Source organism: Gavia stellata, chromosome 3 (assembly GCF_030936135.1).
Source record: "Gavia stellata isolate bGavSte3 chromosome 3, bGavSte3.hap2, whole genome shotgun sequence".
NCBI lineage: Eukaryota > Metazoa > Chordata > Aves > Gaviiformes > Gaviidae > Gavia > Gavia stellata.
The window spans coordinates 55,398,478-55,407,926 of NC_082596.1; positions in this window are offsets into that span (position 1 = coordinate 55,398,478).

The following is a 9,449-nucleotide window of genomic DNA, read 5'->3' on the forward strand; positions in this document are numbered from 1 at the left end:
CTCAAGGTGGAGTATGTCCTCTGGCACAGCATATGTGACAATCAGTGAAAAGTGCTTGTACTGAGGAAGTGGAAGCTACCGTCTACTATTTTTCTGACAAATATTTATCCTTATGTGTTGCATTATTTTGCTAGCCAATACCTTTGTTGCCAGCTCTTCAACAAACTGGAACAAAGCTGTCTGAAATGCCATGGCAGATCCAGATAAATGCAATCATGAACATCTTATTATATCAAACTGAATATAAAAATAAATATTAAAATCAGTATTATATTGAATTAAATTAATGTTACTGCCTGCAAAGTATTCCTGTGCTCTTCATTTCAGCACTGAATTTTATTTGTCTTCTCCCAAACTGTTCCTTTTCAAGATGTGTCCCAGGCTGTTGAACTGACAATGTCAAATTACTTTGTAGCCCAGGAATTTTGAGGAGGAATCTGGAGGTTTTGGTGACTGGGCAGACAGGTGGTGCATCTGGCACACAGTGAAAAATGTGGGAGGTGGTTTGGGAATGTAATAAGAGCACATTAGCTGGATGTTTTTTCTAGAGTATTCAGTAGCAAAATATTTAATGATGCTGACATTTGAATTGTGATAATTAGATTTCCTAGTTAGCACCACATTGAGAAGAATGGGAACAGTTTATATATTGCTCAGAGCTATTATTTCAGACTGTCTGCAAACTCTGATTGGCAAGAATGACCTGGTTCATATTCTATTTATATATGAGTTTTATTTTGGCTTTAATGAAAGCTTAGCTTCTGGATCGCAGTTCTCTACCATTATGTGGCTGTGTGAGGATGGGAATCACAAAAGGCTTGCTTTCAGCCAAGCTCAGAGCTCCTCTAGGGAGATAGCCCCACAACTCATTACCTCTGCAAATACTGGTCTGCAAATATGGCCATGAAACCTACCGTAGGTTTTGAGCGAAGGGAGGTTATCTAAATGTCTTAGAAGGTACACTGGACGTTTGAGTAGAAAACATTTTCTTTGCAAAAAGATTGCAGGAGGAGCAAAGTAAACGCTTGCTGTTATTCCCTCTCCAAGACATTTGTCCCCTTGCTGTAAGACGTTTGCTACACCAGGCGGAATGGAAAGCAGCGCCCACCGTGACACAGACTGACAGTCTCCATCTGATGGCCAGTTTTGCTGCCTTTTACAGTAACTGCGGGGAAGCAATGCATGTGAAAAAACATCTTCTGCCAGCTGACTTTTTTTTCTCCGCAGTGTTTTTGCAACAGAACAGCTTTGGTGGATGGGATGAGGAAAGAATCTACTGTCCTGCCCATTTTAAGAAATATTATGATCATTCTCTTCTTTTTCTCCTTTGGGCAGGGAACTAGCCTCACCATTAACTGTTCATTTGGCCCACATGACAAATTAATTATTTCAGTTTGGACGTCCTTGTCAGAACTTTGGGGAAGGCAGCTTGTCTTCTGAAGTGCTGCCTGCGGCCAGCTTACTCCACAGCCAGGTGTGGCTGTGTGCAAGTGCCAGCCCTGGAATGAGGGAGCCCATCACCCTGGTGTGGGGGCTCCCACCACCTGAAGGGGCAGGAGCCCTTGCCTGGGACTGAAGGTGGGAAGGAGCCTGAAAGAAGACGTCTGAGGAGGTGGCATTGCTAAAGGAGGACCTGTTCGTGGGAAAAGAGAGCTAGAGTAAGACTGGAGAGGCAGAATAAGTGCATGTGGGATAAACAGTGGGATGTGGGGATGTGATGGAGATGGATGGAGATAAAAGACCAAATAATACAGGCAAGAGCAAAGGGAAGTGAAAAGAGAGAGCATGGATACAGACAGTCTGTAACCACCGGGGTCTTCTCCAAGAAGCCAGGCTGATCCCAGGAGCATCTCCACTCTTCTGCTGTCATGCAATACCTAAGAAATCCAATAACAATGTGTGAATCTCACCTTCCCTCATTTTCAAATGGCTGGCTTGCAGTCTAGCTAAGCCCCCCACTGCTCCAGTTGCAAAAGCAGTCAGGAAGCAAAGATTTATGCTGTACATGTGAGGACAAACAATACTGCTGCTAAAGTTCAAATGATGCATGCCTCATTTTTGAAGAAATCATTAAGCCCTCCAGAACAACTCCAAATGAGCCTTTTTATTAAAAGCAAAACAAAAGAAAAGGCAAGGCTTCAGAACAAAGCACTCAGAATTTAAGAAAAGCATCCAGAATTAACAGGGACTCAGTACACTCTCCATGCGTGTGCTCACTGTGAGACTGTCTTTAGTTAAGTGATCATGTAATATTTCATCCACAGGATCTTTGCCTGATTCCACACACAGGGCAATGAGTCTTCACAATTTTTGCTGCTCTTGTAAAGCACATTTCTGTACCAGGCATTTTATTTTGCTCCACAGTAATTAAATTTATTTATTGAGCTGTAGTAGGTTAACAGGGGAACTACCTGAGGAGGAGCAGAAAGGAGGAATGACTTGATGAGTAACTAATCATTCACAAAAGTCTTGTAGTGACAGTTCCTACAGGGATTTCTGAATTTGCAAACTGCCTCATCTCTGCTCTATTTTTTTACTGTGCAAATCAGGCAGTATTTATTTTATCTGGCCTATATATGTAGTAAGGGGTGAACTTACATAGCAGCCTTCCCCTTGGAGGAAGCACCAAGATGGTCTTTTGACCTGTATTACTGTTTATTTCAATGAAACTTTCAGGACCTGAATAATGCATAACTTCAGACCTGCTGTGAAATCCGGCCAGTGGCAAGTACGTGAGCCGAGAGACAGACTCCCCCAGCGCACACTTGCACGCACGCTCGCACTCACACGCCCTCACAGTTGCTCAGTCGAGCAGTCACCTGAGTATGAGCACCCAAGACCCGTTTCCCTGGGCCAAACAGATTCACTCCACATATGGGAGCTTGCAGAAGGTTTTTTCCAGTGTCTACAGCATTAGACTTGCCCAGAAGGGTTTGACTCCCACATATGTGAAGCCTCATCCTGGGTTCCCAGGCAGGGGATGCCTGGCCGAATGGAAAGCACTGGTGCTGCCAAGCCAGGTCTGTAAGGCAGGGAGGCACCAAAACGCAGCCTTGCAAATGCCTGCTCGGTAAGCATCATCAGCTGGACAGCCTTTAAAACCAAATGCACTGTTTCATCGGAAAGGATACCTCTTACCATAAACATCCCCTCGAGCTTGAAGTATCTGCAAACAGTCAATTTGCTCACAGTATGGAAGCTTATCATCAGGCAACTAATTCAGCTTTCCTCCACTGGGACAATAAATTCTATTTACTTACCTGTTATCAGCAACAATAGTTGTTTAAAAAGAATGAAACAGAACATGACTGATTAGCTCTTTCTCCAGCTCTTTGAGGATCCAAGGTTATTTTTGTCATTCATCATGCCACATTCACACAAGCATGATTTCTTTCAAGGTACCACTGCAGCTATCATGGTAACAGAGTGGATTATTCAGCGACGTCTTAGGCATTAGTAGCTGTTTTTCTCCCATCTTCCCTGTAACATGCATATAAGATTTCTAAGGCTGCCGTACGCCTTACAGCTTTTTCTCCCATACTTTATTTAGACAGGAAAACCTGTTGGTTTCTGTATAAATTTCAGTGTCTAGAAATAAACTGCAATCCTCTGAACTAAAACTGGAGTTCAGATATATCTCTCTGCTAGCAGAAAAGAATAAAAGTAGAGCCTTTATTTATTTATTTACTTCCTTATTCTTTATCTGTATGGGTATACAGCGAATTTTCTCTTCCATTTTGCTGAGAAGTCTCTTACCAGGGCTTAGGTCCTTTCTTCTCCCCTGGGCATTCTCTTCATGGAGCTGCAGTTGGTCAAAATAGAACCCTCAGAGTTGCAGCCGTGCCCTTGCTTATTGGCTTGCTATTAAAGTCTGTTATCGGTTCTACAATAGACAATATAATTCCCCATTTGCAACAGGTGGTGGAGCAAATGCAATCCACTAAGGCACTCACCCAGCACAACAACTGTGGCTCTACCTCCCCTGGGACGCTCCATCAAAAAGTCAATACACTTCCCAGGCATGGTTTTTCCGAAGAACTGTCTGTGTGCTTGGATAGGGACAGCATACATCTCCCTTGCCCTGATCCCAGCCTTTCTTCTCCTTCACCTGGCACATTCACACTCTACCATGAGTCTCTAAGCCAAGGCTCCCTCCTCAGGATCTGGAAGTCTGCACATTAGTGCTAAAGGTGAAGGAACACTCTCCTTCAGCAAGGTGGAGAGACTGGGTTTTTTCCCCAACAAATCTTAAGGGAGGGGGGTGGGCTCTGTGAGCCATTATTTTTTGCAGTCAGATGCTGAAGGGGTAACACCCATCCCACCACAGTCCAAGTCTTCTCTCTTTTTTCCCTTCCTTTACTGCCTCAAAAGCTCCCCGCTCACCCAGCTGTCTTGTGGACTAGGAAAATGGGGGAGATAAGGGAGGGAGCGTAGGAAGGCATACAGGTGATCAGAGGACAGATAGCCTAAGTGGTGTGCTCATATTCTCTCGTTTTAGAAACACCAAATGTATATGCTGTCTCTTTCTGTCTGGCACCTATGAGGATCTCATCTTGCCATTCCTGATCAGCAACAGGTGCTGTGAAACAGCGCTGATGCTTAAACCCCCCTTTTCAAAGCATGTCCGTGCTGTGTGGGATCTCACATGGAGAAAGAAGACCCGTGGGGATAGTTCTTGCCTTGAGTGAAGAAGGATTACTGCTCTGTGCGGAGGAAAGGTGGGTGCATTATGGGACAGTCCCATTAAAAAAAACAAAATGAAGAAAGAGAAATGACTGTGAATGAACTTCACTGAAGCACGCTGAGGCCCCAGCTCCGTTTTCAACTGAACTAACATTAAGATCACTTTTTAACTGATTTCATTTTAATCAAGCGAGGGGAGTGATGGTAGGTCTGAGGGGAAAGTGAAAGAAATGCAACCGAAGAGAAAACCTGCTGCTGCACTGGATTCATCACACCTTGCACTAATCCGTCCCTCCCTGCCCTGCTGAGGAAGGGGAGGGAGAGAGCGGTTTCCTGGGAAGCTGGCAGGCAGCCAGGGTCAACCCACCACGCCTTGCGACCAGAGGATCAGCACTTGTGCATGCCATGCCCAGCGCTGCCCGAAAACATGCGCAGGATGTTGGATAATAAGCGTGGAAGCCTCTGGGCTGACCCTCCAACGCGAGGTGCTGGAGCAAGCAGGCAGCCACGTGCATGTGGGCTGGCATCTCTGTCCCATCCAGCCTGTGGCCTGGAGCACCAAGGTGGAGTATGGAGACAGCCATACGCTCCCTGGCAGGCGGCAAGGCATCCCTGCCTGAGGGGCTGGGGTCCCTGGTGCTTTCCTTGGGATTGCCGTGGCACCCAACAGCAAGCCTGCCTTGGGTTTTCAGGACTGAGCCCTTACTCCACCTTGCCTAATGAAATCATCAGCCCCTTGCAGCAAGAACAGTCCCTGAGCCCACGGAAACCTCCCTTTTGAAGGGACTCCAGGGTATTACTCTGACATAGTAAAATAATTGGCCGTAATGAGAAATGCTAAAGGAGATGATGCCAAAAGGACTGTCAAGAGAACAGAATAAATACTCCAGAAAAAAAGGGAAATACTCCTTTAAGGACTTCACATAATCAGAACTGTAAGCATTTCTGTTTAAAGTTGCAAACATACATTTTCCAAAAGAAGCTTTTATTATGTTCCTTTCAAAAATAATCCTTTCCTTTAAGTCTATAAAAATATAGGAAGGTGTACTAGGTCATAAAAGTAAAATAAAAGAATCTGTCCTGCTCTTGCTTGACTCCATACAAAACGTGAGAGGAAATCTTAACTTTTAAATGCCATCCCAACATCACGACTTCTGAGCAGTTTACACTGAAGAAGTAATATGTTGGTGCTCTGAGCAACAGAAGGCCAGGGATGCTGGTACGTGAGTGATCCCTTTCTAAGGAAAATTCAGCCCTTAGCTTTTAGTAACGATCTACATTTTTCCATGTTATTTATAGCAGTGTTTCTAGTTCTGAGTCAGACATGCTGAGAAATGTGAATGAAATCGTCACTGGGGTTTTTGTTGGTTTATGTAAACAGAAGGGACCTGGGACCTCTCATACAAATGGTGCTGTGCATACTTCTGAATCCATGGCTTTTGTATCATGATGATTAAGGGTAGCTACAAAAACAAGGCTACATCTACAAAGTAAAGGGCTGTCCCAACTTATTCTTGTGGATTTTAAACATTCATTTTGGGAAAGCAGCCCTAGCAGGACCTTCATTACAATCATGTGACAGCATAAAACAGAATAAATCTAGAAACAAGCAGCACTTAAATCATAACACTTCTATGTCCGTAAGCAGCAGAGACCCTCCACCTATACCTACATTCAGCCCCAGTTGCCAAAGTATTTGGGTGTATTGGGAGATTTAGCCTTTTGGAAGCTGCAACCATTTTCTGCCAATTTATGCTATACTGCTATATTTTTAATGAGGTCATTTACTGGAGGGTTTTGGACCAAATTCCAGAGCGTTCCCAGATTGGCATGGATTGCCAAGAACAATTGGAGATAAAAATAGAGCGGATGACTCTTTCATACAGGGAAAACTGAAATCTGTAAACTCATTTTTAATTATAAGGTCCTTGGTCTGGGAGATGTGTGATATATTCCAAATCTAATTAATGCTTAGGGGTTTTTTGCCTGATTTATTCATTCTTGAACAGACTTCTAATATTTCTCTGTGCTATTAAATATAGTGGGCCTGATTCTCATGAACAATAGGTTTCTGTCCCCTTCTGACAGCTCAAGGAGCCCTGGAAGTGAGCAAAACTGGCAAGAGAAAGTTACACTTCCTTTTCATGCTCCTCTTACACTTTCGGAACAAGGCCTCAGTCCATTATAGGTGAGAATAAAGGTAGCTTTGCTTCTTAAAAGGGAACAGGCGTATTCCTTGCGCAGGAGCACTTACATGTCTTTAGCACAGCTTTGGCTTTTGCATTGGTTTAGCTACAGCAAGCTGGGCAGATAAAGTGTCTACAAAAAGAACCACTGGAAGACTATGTTTATCATTCTAGCTTAGTTAGCATCTGCCAGCAGCCAGAGTGTCCTGAAACATTTCTAAGTCCCTCAAGAGAGGAGCTGTATCCTTTTCTACTATTTTATTTCTGTGCTAGTAGCAATGGTCTGAAATATAAAGGTCACTCACTCTCCAAAAACTCACACTTCAGTGTGACTATTCACATTATGCTGGTTTAAGTATATATTGACAATCTCACAAATAAGGGTCACACTTGAGACAAAATTAGACCCTCTTGACTACTTCTTATATGACTCTCTAGATTCTCATTCAATTTACATGGAGTAAAGTGAGCTTATGCTCAGGCTTTGAGGTTAATGGTGTATTCCCCGGAGTAAGTTCAGTCCAGTCACTATCAGTGTCATCGCTGTTACAATAACAGACTTCGAGGCTTTGTCTTTTTGAGCATCTATTCATATATTCTGGGATTTTCTTGAAGGAGAGCTTGAATTCAGCTAGCAGATTTTAATTGGCATCTAATTTGATGCCAAGATAATATGTGTCTGCCTATCATCGAGACAGGGAACTGAGTACCACTGAACTGACTTTTCAGAGATATGCACAAGTTTGGATGCTAATCAGTTAATTCAGTACCTAAAAATTCCTCTCAAATTGATTGAGTTAGTGTGTTTCCAAATGTAAATAATTAATTTCTTTTATGCCTTGCTTATTAACCAACTTTGCTCCATTGTGGCCTGCTAGAATCTTCAGTAAGGGAAGCAAAAACGGAGGATGAAGAAAACTGTGAAGAAACATAATAATGAGAGCTGTATGCTGTTCTCTGTTAGCACAGGGGTTTGATGGACCACCCATAGCTGTTTAAATAGACAGTGTCAACAGGATTGGCTCTGGTGCCTGTGCATCATTTACTGGTAGAAAGTACATCTTCACTATTGCTTGCAGTCCAATGCCTAAGACAAAGTGCTGTATCATAATGGGGTATTAGAGCCAAGCTATGAAAACCCTTGTTGCCGGCAACTAATCTGCAGGATGACAGTATTTTAAAAAATGAATAAATGCTACCTGAGCTGGGGGGGAAACTGCAATATCAGAGAAGACACAGCATATTTTCCCATCAGCAACAGAGGATATATCTCACAGTAGTCAATACATTGGCTCTTGTAATCATATTCAGTACAGCATGTGATTGGTTTATGTGTTTGATTTACTGTTATCTTTAATTAGCTGCAATTCTGTCTTTTTGAACATTAAATGAGCTTGGTTTAAGAATTCTAATTGTAAAAGTCTCTCAAATTAACAGAATGGAAAAAAAATACATTCATAATGAACTAATTTTTTTAGATTACAATAAGCTATTACAGGGAAGAGAACAAATGTGTGCAGGAAAATGATTAAACTGTGCGGAGTTCTCCATGCTGTGCCGTGTTCCCCTGCCTTCCCCATTTTGGATAGACACACTTCTGGGCTCTTTCAAGCCCAGAGCTTTCCTTTCCTACAGTCACACTCAGTCTATTTCAATGGAGACCCTTCCTGAGCCTCAGCCACCCAGTCAGAGAAAGAATACGAGCACATTGACTCAGACTTGAGATCATCTTTTTCAAAGGCTAGAGTGACTGGAAGATTTTCCACCACTTAATATAGCAATAGGTGTAATCTTCCAGAAGAAATGTCACTCTCCCACAGCCTTGTCTTGAATCTTCCGTCACAGGAAATGGGCTTATATATTGCTAAAATATCTCGAGCAGCTTTTGATACTTCAAAGCATCAGTGTGCTTAGCACAACGTGGACTAGCTAACACTTCCAAAGTGACTGTACACTGAGGATCACACTGCTTTAGAGACAGACAAAATTCTTCCAAAACAGATGTCAAAACTGACACGGCAACCGATCTCTCAGACAGTTCTGCTGTGTACTCTGACTGCTGCCTTTCTTAAACCTGCCACAGGGCAACGATCAGCATACTTGCCATTCAATACCTGTATTTGCAGCTCTTTCATGATATATTACAAAACTACCTCTGTGAAGCCAAAAGGACACGTGAATGTAATTTCTTTTTCCACAAAACATTTGCTGTGTTCTTTGAAAGGTTAACCTGCCTTACTAAACTGTACAAACATTATTTCACTTTTATTGACACTCTTTTCAGACCATGAAATGACTTGAGTTTTAATCTATTTTTTTATATACTGAAAGGAACAGACTAATTTAATAAGCTCCACACACAGAGGTATTTCAAAAAAATGTTTTCCAAAGCTCTTTCTTGAAGTTGCAAGGAGGGAAAGGAAAATGGTGTGTCACAAAGAAGAGGTTATTGTTAAGATAAACAGTTATATTTACTGGGCTGATATTAGATTGTTCTTTTATTCCAACGTATGTCTAGAGACTGTGGCACAGCTTTCATGCAGGAAATGCTCCATGCTACTTGGATTACAAATAGTAGGG